At 40.3% G+C, this 21,543-nt stretch overlaps 2 pseudogenes; both read left to right on the top strand.

Moving 5' to 3' along the window:
* The first annotated feature begins 1,179 nt into the window (after positions 1-1,179).
* LOC119507655 lies at positions 1,180-9,250 on the top strand (annotated as a pseudogene).
* A 1,124-nt stretch (positions 9,251-10,374) lies between these two features.
* LOC119508584 lies at positions 10,375-11,296 on the top strand (annotated as a pseudogene).
* The last annotated feature ends 10,247 nt before the right edge of the window (positions 11,297-21,543 follow it).

Below are 21,543 nucleotides of genomic sequence, written 5' to 3'. Positions count from 1 at the left end.
CCCATGTATCCTTTTGGTTCTGTTTACCTGGAGAACCTTGACTGATTCAAGCCATGCCGTATAAATGTTTGCATTGCTCAGAATCATTTTGGCAGCTTCCAGAACTTTGGCTGTGAAATGCATCCATTTCTAACTACAGATGCTAAGAGGAAGCGCCTTCTGCTCTAATCATTCTGTAAGGCTTAGAGTTAACGGGATCACTAGCATAAAAACTGAACAAGGGGAAACATTCTCTAGCAAGAGAGGTGTAAACTCAGCCTATGCGTTAAACATCAATTTATTGAGTACACCTCAGTCATCTGAAAAAGAACACAATTTCAATAATTTGAAGTTAAATGAGCTTAATGTAGAGAAATTAATGATGAAAAGACTGATTTAGAGCCAACTATCACAGTGTTTTCTACAATTCTACTCACATCCCCGAAGACATGTATCTGAGGTATAAACCAAATGTGTTTTTCCTTGCTTGTTTTGTGAATTAATGGTGAAGAAAATAAGTCACTTCTCATGGGAAAAATAATTCTTTTTAGACTATCCATAGGTGCATATTACTTCATTCTTACTTTCCAAAGTGTTGTCCAAGAGCCTTTTATTTTTATAATTAATAATTTAAAGAAAAGAGACTAGATGGTTTTCAATACCATTAGCTTTCTGTGTCATTTCAGTCATGTCAATAAGTTAAACAATTTTTTCTTTCAATTTTGTCTCTACTCTTCTATGTTTAGAAGAGGTTTTCTGTTACCTACCTGCTTTCCTGGAGTAGACAGTTAATAAGATGGCTTTTATCCTACTTTTTGAATGCTTGATAAAACAAGAAGTGACAAGGACCTTTGAGTCAGAGAATTCAAGTTTGATTCCCAGCTCTACCTTATGCTAAAACCCGGATTCCCAACTTGTAAGAAAGGAATAAAAAATATATATACCTCCTTACTGGCTATTGTGAGATAGTTTCTGTGGCAAAAGTCTGATACAAATATTAGATAATTTTGACTTCCAAGTTCTAAAAACCAGTAATGTGTTAATAGCCTTAATTGACTTGGGGAAAAAACTCATTTCTGCAGACAGTATCTGCATATCTGTGTATCTATCTGTCTATTTATCTGCAGAGAGAGAGAGAGGAGAAAATTTTCACTAGATAAACAACAAAAATCAACAAGCAGCAGGAGAGAGAATGGATCCATGGATAGCAGTACTTACAGCCAAGCTGCAGCCCAGCAGGGCTACAGTGCTTACACCGCCCAGGCATCTCAAGGATATGTACAGAAGACCCAGGCACACAGCAACAAAGTTATGAAACTGATGAACAGCCCACTGATGCCAGCTAAACCCAGGCTCAGACCACTGCAACCTAAGGGCAGGCCAGACCGCCTATGCAACTTCTTATGGACAGCCTCCTACTGGTTATACTACTACAACTGCCCACAGGATTACAGCCAGCCTGTTCAGGGCTATGGCATTAGTGTTTATGATATCACCACCACTGCCATCACCACCACCCAGGCCTCATGTGCAGCTCATTCTGCACACAGCACTCAACCTGCTAACCCAACCTATGGGGCGCAGCCAGCAGCCACTGCACCTGCAAGACCGCAGGAGGGCAGCAAGCCTGCCGAGACTAGTCAACCTCAGACTAGCACAGGGGGTTACAACCAGCCCAGCCAAGGATACAGACAGATTAACTACAGATATCCTCAGGTTCCTGGGAGCTATGCCTCGCAGTCAGACACTGCACCTCCATCCTATCCTCTTACCAGCTGTCTTAGTTTGCTAATGCTGCAGAATGCAAAACACCAGAGATGGACTGGCTTTTATAAAAAGGGGGTTTATTTGGCTATACAGTTACAGTCTTAAGGCCATAAAGTGTCCAAGGTAACACATCAGTAATCAAGTACCTTCACTGGACGATGGCAAATGGTGTCCGGAAGACCTCTGTTAGCTGGGAAGGCACGTGGTTGGCGTCTGCTCCAAAGTTCTGGTTTCAAAATGGCTTTCTCCCAGGACATTCCTCTCTAGCAAGCTTGCTCTTCTTCAAAACATCACTCACAGCTGCACTCCGTCCAGTCTCTTTGAGTCAGCATGCTTTATATGGCTCCACTGATCAAGGCCCACCCTGAATGGCTGGGGTCACACCTCCATGGGAGTATCCCACCAAAGTCACCACCCACAGCTGGGTGGGGCACATTCCAAACAAATCTAACCAGCACCAAAAGGTCTGTCCCACAAGACCACAAAGATAATGGCATTTGGGGGGCACAATACATTCAAACTGGCACATTCCACCCCCTGGACCCCAAAATGACATTATCTTTCCAAATACAAAATACATTCATTTCATCACAATATCACAAAAACTTGAACCATTTCGGTAACAAAAGTTAAGTACAAAATCCCGTCAAAATCAAATATAGGAGTGGTCAGTCCTAAGGCATACTTTTCCTTTAGCTTGGATCTGTGGACTTAGAACAAGTTATATGCTTCCAATATACAAAGGAGGGACATTCATAGGATAAACATTTCCATTGCCATAAGGAGAAAGAGTAAGGAAAACAGGGTTAACAGGACCAAAACAGTTCCTAAAACCTGCAGGACAAACTCCATTAGATTTCAAAGTCTGAGAGTCATTTACAGAATGACGTTGCATCCTTGGGGCTTGAGAGAGCGGGAGTCTAACCCTTCCTAAGGGCCTTTTCGGCAGCCCTTTCCTCTCCAAACACTTAGGTGAGTGCTCCAACATACCCACACATTGGGGAGACCACCTTCTCGGCCCCACCCTCCTCAAACATCGGGGCAGCTCCTGGATTCCCTTCCATCTCCGGGACATACGCTCAACCCCTTCAGAACAGTGGGGTGGCAGCCAGGCTCTCCCCAATTCTCTGGGAATGTGCTCCAACCTCTTTGGGACCTGAGGTGGCAAAACTCTTCCAGAGCATCGAGGTGGAATGCCCACCCTCGACCTCTGGGGCAAACTCACCCTTTCCATGCATGTGGGCTGCTCTGCTCTCCCAGCCCGAGAACTCCTGACTCCAGACCTCAACCTACATGGCTCTGTCTTTGAAGAGATTTTTCCTTTAGTTTGTTCCTTGTCTCTCTCCTCCAGTCCCAACTGGCAGCGGCTCTGTCTGTAAAGATCTTGCAAAAATTCTGTTGGCTTCACATGAAGCATGCAGGGGTCAAAGCCATCAGACAACAGGAGTTTCCACAAATCCCTTCTGGATAATTCCATCTCCGATCTTGGCTTGTACTGAAATGGCGGCTGGGTTCCATGTTTGGTTACATCCTCATGTTGGGCTGTAGCTTCTGGGATTCCACCCCCTGGAAGCCTGTACTTTTCCAAGCCATCAGCTTCTGGTTTCTTTGAACCCAAGAGTTCAGTTCTAAGTTTATCTCTCTCTGCTCGCATTTTACTATAAGCTGCAAGGAGAAGCCAGGATACCTCCTCCACATGTAGTCTGGAGATCTCCTCAGCTAAGTATTCCAGGTTGTTGCTTCCAGATTCTTCCTTCCATCTGACACCAGGACTTAATTTTGCCAAATTCTCTGCCACTTTATAACAAGGATTGCCTTTCTTCCAATTCATAACAACACATTCATCATCTCTGTTCAAGGCCTCGTCAGAAGTATCTTTAGAGTCCATATTTCCACAAACAGTCTCTCTAAAGCAGTTTTGGCCTTTTCTATCAAGCTCCTCACAAGTCTTCCAGAAACTCCCCATTATCCATTTAAAAAGCCGTTCCAACATGTTTGGTATTTGCAAACTCAGCAGCAAAAACACCCCACTTCTCTGGTACCAAAATCTGTCTTAGTTTGCTAATGCTGCAGAATGCAAAACACCAGAGATGGACTGGCTTTTACAAAAAGGGGGTTTATTTGGCTATACAGTTACAGTCTTAAGGCCATAAAGTGTCCAAGGTAACACATCAGTAATCAAGTACCTTCACTGGACGATGGCAAATGGTGTCCGGAAGACCTCTGTTAGCTGGGAAGGCACGTGGTTGGCGTCTGCTCCAAAGTTCTGGTTTCAAAATGGCTTTCTCCCAGGACATTCCTCTCTAGCAAGCTTGCTCTTCTTCAAAACATCACTCACAGCTGCACTCCGTCCAGTCTCTTTGAGTCAGCATGCTTTATATGGCTCCACTGATCAAGGCCCACCCTGAATGGCTGGGGTCACACCTCCATGGGAGTATCCCACCAAAGTCACCACCCACAGCTGGGTGGGGCACATTCCAAACAAATCTAACCAGCACCAAAAGGTCTGTCCCACAAGACCACAAAGATAATGGCATTTGGGGGACACAATACATTCAAACTGGCACACCAGCTATTCCTCTACATAGCCAGCAAGTTATGATCAGATCAGTTACTCTCAGCAGAACACCTATGGGCAGGTGAGCAGCTATGGTCAACAGAGCAGCGGTGGGCAGTAGCCTCCCACTAGTTATCTGCCCCCAAAGAATAAACGTCGGTGTTTGTTGATTTTTTCTATTGCTTATTTATTATTTTATTGATTTTTCTTATTCATTCTTTCTTTCTACTTACTTGGAATTTGTTTTGCTCTTATTTTTATATCTAGGAATGTTATATTTTAATTGGCAGTTTTTTCTTTTTGTATTACAAAAATATCAGGGCATTTTAAAATCAGAGGTGTTTTAGATTTGATGAAATAGTATTATTTTTACAACTACTCAATTTACAGTTTTTTGAAAAATATCATATCCTTATTGGTTTAAAGACATGGGAGTAATTTCCATAAAGTTCAAAAGAACCTCAGAAAACCTTAGAAAACAATATTTTAAAAATAAATTAAAATTGTCAAAGTATATAAACACATAATACAGATATTAATTAACATAAGAAAAGATACAAATCAAATTATAAAAATGACAAATAAAACATATTTTCTCTTATTACTTAGATTTCTAAAACTAAAAGAGATCAACAAAACCTACTGTTGGTAGTTATGAGGGGGAAATACATATTCTTATATATTTTTGCTGTTTTTTTTTAAAAACATGTATCAACACATAAAATATACAGTTCCTCCTATCCAAGAGTTCCAATTATTAATCCATTTAGTAAATATTTCAGAATTTACCATTTAGGACAATGACTACAGAAGTGTGAATAGATATAGTCCTTAGGATGGCAATGACAATGTTGTGTTTAATAGTCAAAAATCAGAAATCACTTACAGGCCTATCAGTTGAGGTCTTTAAATAATTAGAATACATCTGAACAATGGGAAATTTTGATGTGGATATGAATAAAGATTTAGAAGCATTTCCACAATCTATTTTTAAGTGGAAAAGTGAGTTATAGATAAGACAGTGCAATAGCAACATCCTATTTGAGTAAAATTGTTTGCTTATAAGCATATGTAAATAGGTGCACATTTCTGAAGGAGTATTCAACAAAATGCTAATGATTATGACTGGGTAGTGAGATCTAAGGTGTTTTTTTTTTTATCTCTTTTTGTACTTTTTTGTATTTTTGTGTATACATTTACAAACAATAAAACAATTCAGAAAAAATTTTGCAATTTTTAGTAATAATTCATGACAACTAAGTGGAGGTGAGCTCTCAGGTGTCAGGGGGCACTGAAATTTAGTATTGATTTTTTTCCTCTTAAGTCCCTACAGTTGCATGCTTCCATTTTTCTGGGTGGGGTAAAATCAGTGCCCTGTGGAATATCTGTTCCCTACCTCTTTTACTGTCAGTAAAATGTTTATTCAAAACTTTTAGTGATTCCCAACTGCTCACTGCAGTGGTTCTCAAACTTTGGTGTTCATCTGAATCACCAGGAAGTTGTTAAAACTACAAAGATCTGGGTCCCTCCCTGGAAATTCTGATACAGTATCTTTAACTGTTACCTGTTGAAGTCCTCAAATCACTGGCAAGATAGTACCAAAAATTCTCAATTGGACAATAAAGGCCCATACAAATATTACTCCAACTCATGCATCCAATTATGATGCCCAAAATCCTCTAGCCAAGTTTTTCTCCCCACTTTCTTCCAAATATATGATGCTCATTCTCCCCACTGTGCTTTACTGCCATCAAATTACATTGCATAAACTGCTGTCTCGCTGTTTTTTTCTACTTAGCAAAATTTTTTCCTAACTTCCAAGGTCCTGCCTCTATACCTGAAATTCTTCAGAAAAATCCAACACACACTGGATGTGTTTTTGAAATTTTTTACATGATGGATTTTGAATTTCTTTATAAGAATCACTGTTTATTTAACTGCTTTATCTGTATATATCTTGCCTCTCACAATATCCTGGAAACATAGTTTATATTTTTTTGGTGTGTCTCACAATTTTCATCTTTCTCCTTTATACATAGCCATAGAAATACACAATGCACTTCTCTAAGAATTTAACTGACTATTCTTGCGCACTAGTCCAAGCTTTAAAATTACTAATACTTGAATATGGTAAAGGTAGTTGCCTCCAGGATTTCAAGGTCACTGATTAGACTGACCAAGACTCTGCTGCCTGAGTACAGTTCAGTGGAGCTACCAGAGATTGTAGGTATTGTTAGGGTTATGATGCTGTCCTCTGCAAGAGACAAACCCCTAAAATCTTAGTGGGTTCTACACAGTAAAGATAAATAATTCTCTTTTACATCCTGGTCTGGTGCAGATCTGGTGGCCTTCCACTATGTTGTATGTATACCGTTGCACCAATTACCCCCAACATTACCGAGGCAGGGGAAGAGTTGGAAAAATGGGGTGTTTTTAAGGGGCCATCCCATTTGCAGAGCTAGTCATGTGGCATAGATCTAACTGTAAGAGAGGCTGGGTAATGTGGAAAGCACATGGGAATTTTTTGTGCAGTAGTAGTCTCTGTCGTCTCATCCAAACCTCACCTTTTCTTTCTTTTTTTTTTTTTAAATTAAAATGGGGTGGAGATGCCTTAGAAATTTCCTATCACAGCCTCTTTAAGACAAAGAGTATTAGCAAATTCACTTCCCACCTCAATGGATTCCCTAGGCAAAATGTGTAGTAGAAAATAGAGACAGTGTCAATGTGGGGACACAATCATAGGTTCAGAGCTGTATAGATGCCAACTGAGGCTCTGCATTTTAGGCATCCTTAAAGTTCTGTGGAGATTTCACTAGGAGTGCAATGGCTGGATGCTGCTTGCCTGTGGCTTCTCAACTATCCCAGAGCCGGGATCAGCTGGCCACTGAATCTGGGCTTCTGGCTCAGCATCCTCTCACTCGTGATGAAAGGAGCCACCTTGACCCTGGAAAAGTGATTAGCAATCGGCTTGCTACTCATTTAAAATGGAGTGGGTACTTTTCTTCAGTTATCTGGATTGAGAAATAAGAATGGACAGGTACAAGTATTCATTGGAAAATGAGATATTTTTCAGGCCTTTGTGGTCCTCAGAAGAAAAAATAGATACTGAATGTCCTGTTGTGTAACACATACCCTGGGAACACTGTACAATATTAATATCTCCAAGCCTTACTGCAGCCTCATTGCACCTTTTCCCCAAAGTATGGTCACAAAATCAAACAGGGTAGGTCAGCCTATTTGCAATTTTGCTTGGCTGGGGAATTTAAATAATTTAAAATTAACTGGTTTCATTTTAAGTTTGATTTAGACTCACTCTGTTACATAATCCAGCTGGCAGTTTCCTGCAATTGCTCTCCAAGCAGTAATAATCGTCACAATATTACCTTTCACTCACAGCAGGTGTCTCCGAGGAGCTCCAGCACTAGAATTCTGCTTGGCGGGTGGAAATACGGCCCTTTAATGTTCTCAGTGCATTGAGGAACAACTGAAACATAACTGTGAGGATTGGTAACCATTTTATGACATGGCTATTGCATTATCTCTATAGTTGTAATAGCATATTATTGGCTACCATTCACCAGTAGATTTTTATGGCTCGGAGTCATCTAATTGTGGCAGGTGGAATTTGAGTCTCTTTAGAGAACTGACAAATTCTACAACCTGTGGCATTGCTCTCTTTACATTTATAGCTTGGCCTTTTTCAGAGATAGTGAATGGATATGACAGGGAAGAAAACTCCTCTTTTGTGGGTACTGTTCAGGAGCTGAATCTGATTCAAAACCATAGTAATTTCTTGCCCACGCCAAGCAAACTCACTACTTTTTTTCACATTGGAAGTTAGAACTATGCCCAGTGCCCAGATTAGCAAGGGGAGTATCTCCAGTCCCTCCACAGATGATTTTTTTTAACTTTCTAACATAATCTATGGATAGAAATATTCTGGTAGTTTCTACTTTTTTTTTTTAATTCATGCTTTTTGTTTATTGTCCAACCCCACAGTAGTATGAAAACTCCACAAGGATAGGGAACTTTGTTTTATTCAATGCTGGATTCCCAGCTCTTAGAACAGTGCCTGGCAACAAAATATCCAGCACCCAACAAGGTAAAATTCACATTGTCTGGCATCCAATCAAAAATTCCTTAGTGTGCCCTGGGGGCAAGTACTGACCTCCATCACACCCAGCAACTCCCAGAAGTTCTGGCTTCCCCGGCAGCTGCTAGGGGGGTCTGGGTGACATAACTCTGAAGTATAGGGTGGGGCAAAGTTTGTATGTTTTGAAATATTTTGTTGAAACCTGGACATTTTATATTTTAATGTGTTTATTTCTGCAGTTTAGACTCTGAGGCATATGTTCCTTAAGCTTGTATCCAGCTGGTGCTATAACAAGCTTTCCTTACCTTAAATGCCAGGAGCTAACAAAAAAAAAAAAAAAAAGAAGAAGAGGAAGGAGTGGGAGGAAAAAACCACACCGTTCCCAGTCTTTGCAGATTGACCTGTGCCACTGCTCTTCTTTAGGGCTTATCCATACACTGAGTTTGGAGAATAGCTCCAGGACAAAGCTTAGAACCTCCCAGATCCTTTCAACATGTGAGTCTTGTCTAGGACATGCATGTGTTGTCCTAGAAATTCCCTCTTTTACACATATATGAATGTCCCTTCTTCTCTAGGAAACCATTTCCTCACAGTCTTGGGCACTGAACCGTAGATCCTCCAGCCAGCAATCCCTTGCCCCCGGGCAGCATGACTTGAGGCTTTCCCACAGCTTTCTGCAGGAGAGTCTGTGAGGTGCCTTCTACAGGCAGAGCAAGTTCTGGGATGGAGAGCCCCTCAGGCCACCACCAGACAGACTGGGCCAGATATGTTCCCAGTATCTGCTGAGGGTTACTCTGCTCCCTCCAGAAACCCAAGGTCCCCACAAGCCTGATGGGCCGGCCGGGGTGCCTTGAGATCCTACCATTTTCAAGTTGCCTTTTCCTTGATTTGGCTTTCATCCTGTGACTGCAGTCTTTTGACTGTTTTCTGGAGCTTTGAGAAAGATGTTTCTACCGGTTTTTACTAGTTGTTCAAAGATTCTGTGGTGGGGGTGTGGTGGGGGTGGGGTGTGGTGGGGGTGTGGTGGGGTGGGGTGGGATGGCGCTCAGGAGGCAGAGGCCTGGTTCTTCTCACTCCTCCATCTTGACCTCGGCAGTCTGGTGGGGCAAACTTTGGCCAAAAAGAGAGAGGAGGCAGGAAAGAACTGGCAGATAATTAACTCACTCTTCCTCTCCCATAACAAGACAGTTCCCAGACACAGTAATTCCAGAGTCTCTCCAGGGGATCCCATGTTGACAAGTTGTGTCTCTGCGGAGCTGTGGCCAGCTCAGTAATGCACCACCTTACATCTGCCTTCCCTCCTTTCCTGCCTCTGGTGGGTTCTTAATTGATCTCCTTGTTCCTGACTAGACCCCTGTGATCTATTTGTGACATAGATTTTTGAAAAATCTAAATCAGAGTATATCACTCCCTTGCCCTGTTCAAAATCCTCCAATAACTTTCCATAATACTCTGAAAAAATATGCCATGGACTTCAAGATTCCATGTAATCCTGACCCTTCTTCCTTTTTTTAGTTGCTCCTTGGCTCACTTCTTCCCTGCCAACTGAAATTTCTAGCTATTCCTCAGGTACGTCAAGTTCATTTCTCCCTCAGGGCCTTTGTAGTTACTACCTCCTCAGTCTGGAACAAGTTTCCAGATTTTTGAATGGCTTGCAGTCTGTCTTCATTTTTCCTCTTCAAAGTTGTCACCTTCTTGAGGAAGCTCCCCAGTTCTACAATCTTCCCTAACTCTTTTTACGCTCATCAGTTTATCTATTCTACCTTAAAAGCACCCCTTATACAGAACTTTGTTTTGTTTTGTTTTTCTCTATATATTCCTAGTGACTAAATAATGCCTGAGATAGAGTAGGTGCTCGATTAACATTTATTACCCCCCACCCCCCCAAAAAATGGAGGCCAGCCTCACCGAGGGGCTGGAGCATGTGTGGAGCAGCCAGGTGGCTCAAATCAGCCCCAGAGCCTTTGGAACCATCAACATGAATCCCATGGTCGTGGTCCGTGGAAGTTCGGCCAGCAGTGTCTCCAAGGACCAGAAAGAACGAGAATGACCGGGATAGTCAGAGCCCCAACAGTGGGTTACAGCATCCTCAAAGAAGGAGGGAGCATGGTTGATGCTGCAGAAGGAGCAGTGAGCACACTAGAAAAATCATTACATGTTCAATGCAGGTTGTGGATCTGGTTGAATGTAAATGGTGAATTTGAAATGGATGCTAGTATTACAGATGGAAAAGGTCTGTCCACAAAAGCAGTTTCTGTAGTCTGCTGTATAGCAAATCCCATTAAACTGGTGTGTCTTTTATGGAAAAGGCATCTCATTGCTTTCCGACTGACCAAGGCACAGCAAAATTTATAGCTGCCGTGGGGATGCCAGAGATTCCTGGAGAGCAACTGGTAACAAAGAGAAGCAAAAAGTGCCTGGAAAAAGAAAAGCTTGAGAAAGGTGTTAAAAAATCAGACTGTCAAAAACAAAACAAAAAAACGTGGGAACCAGGGGTGCTGTTTCCTTGGACTGTGAAGGGAATGTAGCTTAGGCAACTGCCTCGGGGAGTCGTTAATAAAATGGTTGGCTGAGTTGGCAACTCACGATGTGTAGACTCTGGAGGTTTTCACTGGAACCATTTCAACCACAGGGCATAGAGAAAGCATCCTGAAAATTAATATGGCCAGATTCACTTTTTTCCACACAGGGCAGGGAGAGACATTAGAGGAGGCCACTGACCTGTCATCGGGTTATAGGAAGTCAAGGCTTAAAGATTTAGGTTGTATCACCTTGTCAACAAAACAGGAGACTGGGCAGTAAACTGGACCTTCGCATCCATGCCCCTAGCAGCCACAAAGGATGGCAAGCTGCACTCTGGAAATAATGTTGATGAAACTACTACCACCTACCTGCCCTAAGCCCATGGGAGATTGTATTCCAGATGATAGCTTGGAGGTAAAGTGTGGTTTTCTCGTATGGAGACTTAACTTAATCAATTAGATCTAGAAACAGGAAAAATATGCAGTCTGTCACTCATTTTGTTGCCTTGTATCTGAATGAATGGTTGAGAAGTAGGTTTTGATGTGGTGAGACAAATGCCTGTATTGAGAACAAAATAAGACTGCTGAAGATGATAAACTCTAGTGAGCCTTTCTTGTGAACAGCCCTCATGGCTTTAGGTCAGAAAGAAGAAATGACATGGTATTGACTTGACAGAAACCGTCTCAGTGCAGGGAGTGCCTTTTGGAATCGGGAGACCCAGAGCAGGGACAGAATCTGTGGGTTTGGAAGGTGCCCGGATCCAGAGGATACCCTGCTCCCCGGGGCTCTCTTTGTTGCAGACTTTCCAATAGGACCCAGTTAAGGAGGCAAGGTGGGAAGGAGAGAATCCAGTGGAAGTTCTTAAAAGTAAGACAGGAGCAGCAGCAGACTAGCTAATGGGAGAAATCCAGAAGACCCCAACTATGTCATAGGGTTCATTTTGAGTCAGATAAAATAATCATGATAATTATCAGGTAAAATAATGAAAATCTTTCAAGAGAGATGTTCCTCATCTATGAAAGGATAAACTGATTTGTCTTAAAAAGTTCAAATCGTCTCTAACCAATGTAGACATATTTCCAGAAGCTCCCTGACAGCTGGGGACAAAGGGTCATAGTAGAGACTGACCAGCTCTATAGTTCCTGGAAGTCTGGGGGTTTTCTGCTCACTTTGATCACAGTGTCCTCACAATGGCCAGCAGAGACAGCTTCCACCTGTCACAGACTCTCTGGGTCCTCGTTTAGTGAGTAATCGGTCCTGTCACCTCACCAGTCTCTCTAATGGCAGGGAGGGGCCAGTGGATGAGAAGACAGACGACACTGGGACTTAATGCATTCTCATACTGTCCCAAGTTCGGGATTTCCCCCTCCTGCTGAGTTGGGTTGTGTGCAATGTGGTCAGCAGGGTGAAGAAAGTAATTTTCCTGGTGGAGAGTATTCCTATGAGTCTCTTTCTATACTGGAAATAGTTCTGCTTGTGACGTATCTGCTTGATTGTTTAGTCTGTCAGGAACAACCTTCTCTCTGGAAAGAAATTGCTTAACTTGAAATTCCATGTGCCACTAATAAAATGTATTTTGAAAGAAAGAAAATGGAAAACTATCCACATGCCAATGACTCCTACATTTATATTTCCATCTTAGTCCTCTCTCCTAATTTCTAGATCTTTATTGCCTACTTGATGTCCCCACTTTGCTGTTTCTTAGACATTTCAAACTAGAAGTATCCAAAATTGACTCTTAATCTGTCTCTTGAAACCTGTATCTTCTGCCATGTTTCCCTTTGTATATATTAGTGGTTCAAGAGAAATCTAAGTCACCTTTAATTTTTCCCTCTTCTTGCCTCGCTTATAGCTAGTCAATAACCAAATCCTATTAATTCTATCTCTAAAATACATCATGGCTCCGTCCTCTTCTCCACATCTCTACCACTGCCATCCTTATCCAAAATACCACCGTCTCCTCCCTGGACCACAGCCACATCTTCCAACACATCTTACCACTTTCATTCTTGGCACACCCATCCCCATCTGTTCTCCAAGGAGCAGCCCGAGTGATGCTGGGTATTTATTTTAATACCAATAGTGTGGCAGTACTCTGTTGGCCCATGACAGTGAACAAACCAAACATGAGTTTTGCCCCCCATTCCCCAGCGTTTAAAAACTGAGATATCTTCATGTGACTTCTCTACTCAAAAATCCTTAAAAATTAGTTCTCTCCCTTGGAATGACATCTAATCTCCTTAGCCTGGCCACCAGGCCCTGAATGATCAGGTCCTGCCTGCCACTCCAGTTTCAGCGTGTGCTGCTCTCCTCTGGCAATCTGAGCTCTGGCTGCAAAGGCCCAGCAGCCCCTTGTACCTGGCACTCCCTTTTCCCCTCAGGGTTTTCATACAGGATCTTCCCTGTCTAGGAAGATGTTTCCTCTGCCCTTGCCTGGAGTAATCCCTGCTTGTTTGGGCCTTGGCTTAAATGTCACTCCTCCCTGAAACACCTAGTCAAAACCAGATCCCTCCAGTACACTGTCTTCACAGCATTTACACATTTTCTTCACAGGGCTTTATCACACTTGCTAATTACAGACTATCTTAGCTGCTTAATAGCTGCCTCTGCTATTAGAGTATAAACTTCTATGAGTTCAGAAGCTGCATCTGTTTGTTCACTGTCAAAACAGACTCTGCTGGGCAGAGTTCCTGGCACAGAGTGGACATTCAATAAACATTTATTGTTAAATACTACAAACATTTATTGTTGCTGTAAAATAAATGAAACTCCCTCCCTAAAAAAAGTGTCTAACACACTTTTAACCCTGGTTCCTGTAGAAGTCTAAAACCAAATATACCAACAGGTTACTCCAAAATGCACAAAATAATAACTGACTGAGAAAAGAAAGAGTATTCTAACCAGGGCTTTCATTGAAATTGTATAGTCTTCTGTTCCAGAACATTTTCTGTAAATAGTATGATTGAATCATGTTTTCCTGAAAGGAACTTACTTGCATTTGATAATTACTTGTCATCAATTGTTCATTTGCAAAGCACAACTTTTTAATCTATTCTTTATAATAAACTGCTAATTTATTAAAGGAAGTGCTGACATTTCATTATCAAAGTGAAATGCTGTTATCTTGTCTTGTGCTACCATCACCACCATCCATTACCAAAACTTTCTTGTCACCCCAAACAGAAACTCTGCACCAATTAAGCATTACCTCCCTATTCCCTATCCCCACCATTCGATTTCATTTAAAAAATAAATATTTTTTAATGTTATTTCTGAGTCTGACCCACTAATGATTGCTAACGGCAGTTTGAAAATTAACATATTTGCCTCAGGTTCAAATTCAATTTGGACTCGCAAGGGTGAAGTTTGAAATGGCAAAGAATAAAATGTATCCAGAGTTGAAGGCCATTTCTTCGTTATGGGCTTATCTACCTGTAGCAGGCCGTCCAACATCCAACTCCAAAAAAGTAGTCAGAACTGTGCTCAGGTGGACCTAACAGGAGTGACTCTGGAGTGCCAGGCTAAACCAGGCACCTAAGCTGGATTTAAGGTCGTTCTAGCCCTTCCCTCCCTCTCTCCCACTGCTCCAGTGGAACCCCTCACTCGGCTGAACCTAATCTCCACCTTTGCACCTGGGCCTGAACCCGGCTGACTTCTAGGAATTGGACTACAGGCTCTGCTACCATCTATGTGACTGGAAACATCCGTGTTTTAGAAACCACCACTCTCTGCTGAGCTTCATCCCAGTGAGATCAAAGACAGTTTCTGTGTTTTCTCTGGTTGCTGAGTCGGAGGCTTCCCAGGGACAGAGTGAGTCACTGAGGAGCCACGGCCGGTCGAGGTCTCCAGCAACCTACACAAACTCCTTGGCAACTGGAACCTTGGATGGAAAGTTTTCCCTCAGTAATTTCCTCAGGCTTCTTCTGCAGCTTGAACTCTCTGTGTTCTCACAGCATTTCCAAATGCTGGTTTTATCCTCCACTGACCTGAACAATTCTATTTGATGCTGTTGTTAACTTTTTAAGGGCTGGTAAGAGATCATAATATTTAAGTTTAGGTTTTTCTGTTTTGGTTTTGTTTTGGGTAGGAGGAGAGGATGTAGGAGTAGAGGTACTGGATTTAGAAGTAGGCACTGTTGGGAATTTAATCAAGTAAGAGATGAGATAAAGACAAGAGTATTAAAATTTATCCCTTTCTTTTCTCCCTTTCCCTTTCTCTTTCCCTTTTCCTTTCCCTTTCCCTTCCCTTCCCTTTTTTCTTCCCATAACTCCCTTCCAAACAAATAAATGGACAAGGGAGAAACCAAAAACAAAAACAAAAAAAATCTAATTAAAAATGATGACATCTTAATCTCTCTAGAGAAGTTTTCACAAGTTCTCTTGGATGTCATTGCTCTCTCTCAGTCCCTCCGGAGAGATAAAGCTCTTTCTAGGGCCATGGTTCTCAAAGTGGGTTCCCTGCCTGGGAGACTCACCTTCCCCTGAGAACTTGGTAGAAATGCAAACTGCTGGGCCTCACCCCAGACCTACTGAATCAGAATCTCTGGGGGTGGGGACCCATCCTCCAGGTGATTCTGAGGCTTGCTAAAATTTGAGGAACTCTGTTCTAGGAAATAACTGAATTCACAATAGCTACACTTTAAACTGGTCTCAAAGACTTGTTGATCTGCCTTGGAAAACAGCTAGTTATTATCTCCTGCCATCTTTGAAAAAAAAGTTGGGTTTATGAGAGAAGATTCTTAGCCTGAACATAGATAAAGACAGAATTTTTATGTTCATACAGTATTTTTCCAATAAGAGCATAAAAAATTAAATAAACATTACAAAGTCTCATTCATCCTCACAGTGACCTAGTGGGTTGGCCACCTTTTGTTGAAGATGATATACTCCAATGGAAATGAATCTGTCAGACAGAAGAGAACACTATGCTCTCATTTTGCAGTTGAATTATAACTTTTATTCAACAAGTTAGATACATTAATGTCTATCCGGGAAGGATTAAAATGCCTCCAAATGTTAAGAAGTTCACCTGTCAAAATTCGGTTAGCAGAAAGAAAACTCTGCTCCTACAACTAGTGCCTTAAAAGCTAAAGGATAAGCCAACATATATATGAAAGCAAAGACACACAGGTTAAAAGATACATTTGCTCAATGAACCATGAAGTATGGCCTAGTGGGGATTTCTGAATAAAGTGAAGACTGAAAGAGACTAAGCCCAGCCCCTCTACAGTCCCTTAATGGATTTGAGTTTACAAAAACATGTTTTAAGAGTTGCTAAAAAAAACAACCAACCAATCAACCAGCCAAACAAACAAAGCAAAAGGACTAAAGGAAAATGGCTTTCCGTTTAGAAAGATTTTTTAAAATAAAAGGTTAATTTGAGTAATATTTTAAACAAAAGAACCTATTTGATTTAGTGGAAAACCAGGAAGAGGGAATTCTAGTTAGACAGAATTTCTTTCTTCTTAAAATTTACATACCATCTGTTCTGGTTTGCTAATGCTGCTGGAATGCAAAATACAAAATGGATTGGCTTTTATAAAGGGGATTTATTAAGTTACAAAGTTATAGTTCTACAACTATAAAAGTGTCCAAACCAAGGCATAAACATGAGTTTGCCTTCACTGGAGAAAGGCCATTGGCATCCAGAAAACCTCTATTAGATGGGAAGGCTGGGAAGGCACGTGGCTGATGTCCATGTGCTCCCAGGTTGCATTTCAAAATGGCGTTTTCCAAAATGTCAGCATCAGCTTTCAACGGCAGTCTTCAAAATGTCTGTCTAAGCTACAGCAGTGAGCTCCTTCTGTCTGAGCTGTTATAGGGCTCTGGTAAACTAATCAAGACCCATGCTGAATGGGCAGGACCACACCTCCATGGAAATAATCTAATCAAAGGTATTACCAACAGTTGGGTGGGTCACATCTCCATGGAAACAACCTAATCCAAAGATTCCAACCTAATGTCTGCCCCCACAAGATTGCATTGAAGAACATGGCATTTTGACCAACGATCAACCCGTCCATCAATTCATTTATTAGTAACTCTGTCATTTGTTCATTTCTTCTCTTCACCTCTTCATGCTTTCAGATTTTCTTGCCTAAGGGATTTAAAATCATTGAAGGTGATGAGATTCTCACTTATAATTATTGACCACCAACGAAACACAAAAGGTTTGGTAATTTAACAAGCTGTATGATCTTGAAGAAGTTATTTAAGTTTCAAGAACTTGTTATTTTTGTTTCTGCAATCATAATTGTAATATTTCTTTTGGATGGTTCTTGCTACCTACACATTCTATCAATGTGATTTCCCCTTTCTGAAGTGGAACATAGTGGAGAAACACAGCAAACATTTATTTGGGTATTTTGTTTTGCTTTGCAAACTTGATATCAGTATGCCAAGGTTCTTTGGTTACCTAGGTATCTTTTAAATTAAAAATTCCAAGAAGTTAATCCCCCAGCCTACAACATTTCTTTTTTTGTTGGTGGTTCCATATTAGTAAAAGTAAACATATCTGTTGTTCTCTATATAACCTGACTCTTCCAAAGAATATCACAGGCCTACTGTTTCTTCCTTTGTGATACCTCCCTTATCCCCTCTTTCCCACTGCCTCATTATCTTGTGTCTGGATCATTGCAATGGTCTCTTATATAGTTTTCCTTCTTTTATATTCTTTTATTCAATCTAGTCTTGACAGTGTAGTGGTAAATCAGACTAGCTTTAGAACTGTACTACAAGGGTTTGACCCCTAGCTCCACCTCTTTATAGTTACATGAACTTGGGTAAGATATTTCAACTCAAATAATTCTCATTTCTTTATCTGAAAAATGGGGTTGGTAAAAGTAACTATTTCACATATGGTTCTTTTGAGGATTCAATGATATATGAGATATATATCACTATATAAATGTTAGCTGCTATTACTTTATCCATTGACCAATTAACCTTACTAAAGCATATTTTGTCATGGCATTCCCCACTGGAATTCAGAATGGTTTCCTAGTGCCAACAAGTTAAATTCCAGACTAGAACAGTCATAAATAATTAATGACTTAATTGGGAAGCAGGAAATCCAGAAATTCCTTAAAGTAGTGCCCTGACCTTAAGCAACTATATCAACTAATACAAGAAAAGAAAGTTAATATTTGGGCACAAACAGAGGGTGAATGGAGAAGGTAAGTCAAGAACACCTCACAGTCCAGCTTGGAGGATGCATGTGCCAGAAATCCTCTCCATTTCTTGTAGATGAGGTATCATCTTTGCTTCTAGTTGACCATTGTTTAAAGCTCTGAATCCCCCAGTTCCAGGTCCCCCCCAATTTATTCCCTTATCACAACCTTGTATGTGGTGGTTTATTATACTTCACCTAGTTCTGAAGGGTTTGAGAAAGGTTACAAAAATGTGTGCAGCAAGAAAAAAAATTATACCATGTTAAAATAAAATATATATATTTTAAATGGAGACAAAGGAACCCTCTTAAAATCTGTAGTGTTCTACCAGTTTTCCCCTTTTGTCTATGTTTAAATTAGGCCCAATATAATGCATCTCTCTGCCTATCTATATCATCTATATCTATATCTATATCTATATCTATATCTATATCTATCTCATCTTATCTATCATCTCTATCTCTATATCTGTATCTCTCCCTATAAAAACTAGACAGGCAACTGAGTCATGGGGTGGGTCTGATACTTTCAGGTACTCATGGTTCTAAAAGGTGAGACCATTGCTCTACTAAAACTTGGAAATCTTTAGGGAAAAGCTGACACTTTATTTCCAGAATCCACTTTTTTAAATTAAATTTTATGTGTTTCAAATTTTATTGAGATATAGTCACATATCACACAAACCATCTAAAGTATACAATCACTGGCTCACAATGTCATCACATAGTTGTGCATACATCCCCATGGCCAATTTTAAAGCATTTTCATTACTCCAGAACAGAAATAAGAATAAGAAAGAAAACCCAAATCCTCCTATACCCCTTGTCCCCCACTATTGTTGACTCATAGTATTGGTGTAGTAAATTTGTTACTGTTGATGAAAGAATATTGAAATATTACTATTAACTATAGTCCATAGTTTGCAATAGCTTTGTTTTTCCCATATACCCCTCCATTCAAAAAAAATTGTAGTAGTTTTTGCAAGAACTTAATTATATTTATAGTGTTAATTGGTGACATATATGACTTTAAAACAACCACTTCAATCAAATTCAGCTACAATATGGCACCATTACTTATTATCCCAATAATGAGCTACCATCACCTCTGTCCATTCCCAAACATTTACGATCAACCTCGTTAACAATTCTGTACATATTAGGTAACTGCTCTCCCTTCTCTAGCTTCTCTCTTTCTCTAGGTACCCTATATGCTACATTTTGTCTTTGGATAAATGTTGACACAGTGGGAAGGACTGCAGGTATACTGAAGTAGTCTTCTAGAGGATTCACAGAAATCTACAAGTATGGAAAACCTACATCTCAGTTTCACCGAAGTACAATATGTGGTGAGGTTCAAAACAAATTAGATGAGATTTAGAATACAGGATTATTTTCAAGAAAGTGGAACAAATTTACTTGTCAATATGAAAATGCAAGTGAATGACAGCCTTACTACACTTGGTGTGATAAAAGAAATTATGAGGAACAGAGAAAAACTGTTCCAAATATTCACTTATGTGTGGGTTGACCTGTTTTGCCTTGGACAATTCAGGTTTACTTCTGTTGTCCTGGTGTGATAGTATCACCCCCTTTCAATCTTAAAATTAGACTAATTTAAATGATAAATTATATTTTCACCCTATCTATCAATGCACAATTAGATGAACATTTTCTATGTCGACTGATTAAAATGTTTATTTGCCTAATTTGCAAAAGCAGAGCTCTAAATAAAACTACTTTTTCCAGTTGGAAACAAATCTATTTACCTTTCTATGTTGGTGGTGCTTCCAGGAGGGGTGGGGCTTCTCAGCTTTGTTTTACATATAATGATAAAAATTCTGCTTGGATTTAGAAATTCTAGTGTCTGGTAGGAATTATCACTTAGTTCTTTCTATTTGGTAAACCACCTCAAAATGACCTCTGGAAGGTTAAGGACTTCTGGCAGGAACACAGGGCATCTGGGAACATGAAGTCAAACACAAGTCCAATTGACGTAGGAATTTAAGAGAGTATACGAATCTCCTGTAAGTTTCCTTGGCAAATTCTAGACAGACCAATATATTCTGAGGTCACAACCCAACTGTGATGATTAATTAAACCCTTAGGTTAATTCTGATCCTGCTCCCAAATTTTCCATAAAAAGAAGTCTTTCCAAGTCCTTATAACTTGAATCTCTTTCCCATTAATGAGCTGTCTAGAAAAACACCAGAGACTTCTAGAAGGTTTCAGGGAGAGGTCTTACAGGCAGTCAGTAGAGTCCAAGACTTCAGTGGAATATTGCGAATTTGCCTACATCAGGGGAAACTATCCTTGACTCTTCAGACAGATGTCTCCAGTGATAGCTCTAATTTGTGCCATCAGTTCCTCTCTGATTTTTTTTTTTCATGTGAGATAATTATTGTGAAATTGTATTAGAAAACTATTAAAATGGAAAATAAAGGCAGGATTTTTTTTTTTAAGTCAAAGTTTCAAGCCAATTTAGGGGACTACTGTCCTTACTTTTTCCTCAGACCTCATATACAACTTAATGAATAAGATAATGCAGGTGATTATATGGGATGACATGTGAGAATATTGTTTGTAAAGAGGTTATACAAATGAAAGTAATCATTATGGTTAAAATTTCATATATCTGAATCCTCCAGATTCCTTAGGGTGCTCAGCCAAGGACAGTAGTGGTGTTGGCACCTCTGCAACCAGACAGTTGGAACCCGAGAGATGAAGTTTACTATCCTGCTCTTCAAGTAAGTAGGTGGGAGGTGGGCCAAGTGTTGTTTCAAGGTTAATGCGTTCACTTCTCTCTCTTTCTCAAACTTGTTTTGGCAGTCAGGTCAACTAGCCAACTTCATCTGGAGAAGGCTGGGGAGGGGAGGGGGTGAGTTGCGTCAGAAGTAAATCCTTGTCCTGTTGATTTTGCTTTTTTGTCTTCTGAAGAGCAATTTCAAGTCGACTCAGGTTGTACTTGTCTTTTCTTATTGAGTTCAACATTTATGCTTCTGAGACATGGAACTCCTTGTTTCTGAAGTCCAAGAGGCAAATGAAAGGGGTGAAAAATCAATAAAGAAAAATGAAGTTGGAGCTGAAAGAAAGCTAGAAAAGAAGCAAGGGTAAAGAGGGGAAAATATGGAAGTGAAAATTACTATTGGACAAAGAGTTTAGTTGTTCTGGGTTTCAGTTTCTCCTGTAACATAGGGATAATAAATAATATGTACACTTTAGAAAGGTGAGAGGGTTCTATAAAATAGAGTATATAAAGGACATGAAACAATGCCTGGCATATTGCTGGCAATCAAGAAATTTTATCTGTTATTGTCGTTATAGAAAAGAAACCAAAGAGAGGTCAGTAGTCACATTTGCATCAGTCTATCTTTGACCAAAGATATCTCCATTTTTTTTAAAGTAAGAAGTAAACCGTAATCTCTGCTCTTGCTGAAACATATGATAAAAGAATCTG

Source organism: Choloepus didactylus, chromosome 13 (genome assembly GCF_015220235.1).
Source record: "Choloepus didactylus isolate mChoDid1 chromosome 13, mChoDid1.pri, whole genome shotgun sequence".
NCBI classification, from domain to species: domain Eukaryota; kingdom Metazoa; phylum Chordata; class Mammalia; order Pilosa; family Megalonychidae; genus Choloepus; species Choloepus didactylus.
This window is presented reverse-complemented; position numbering and strand designations above follow the sequence as displayed.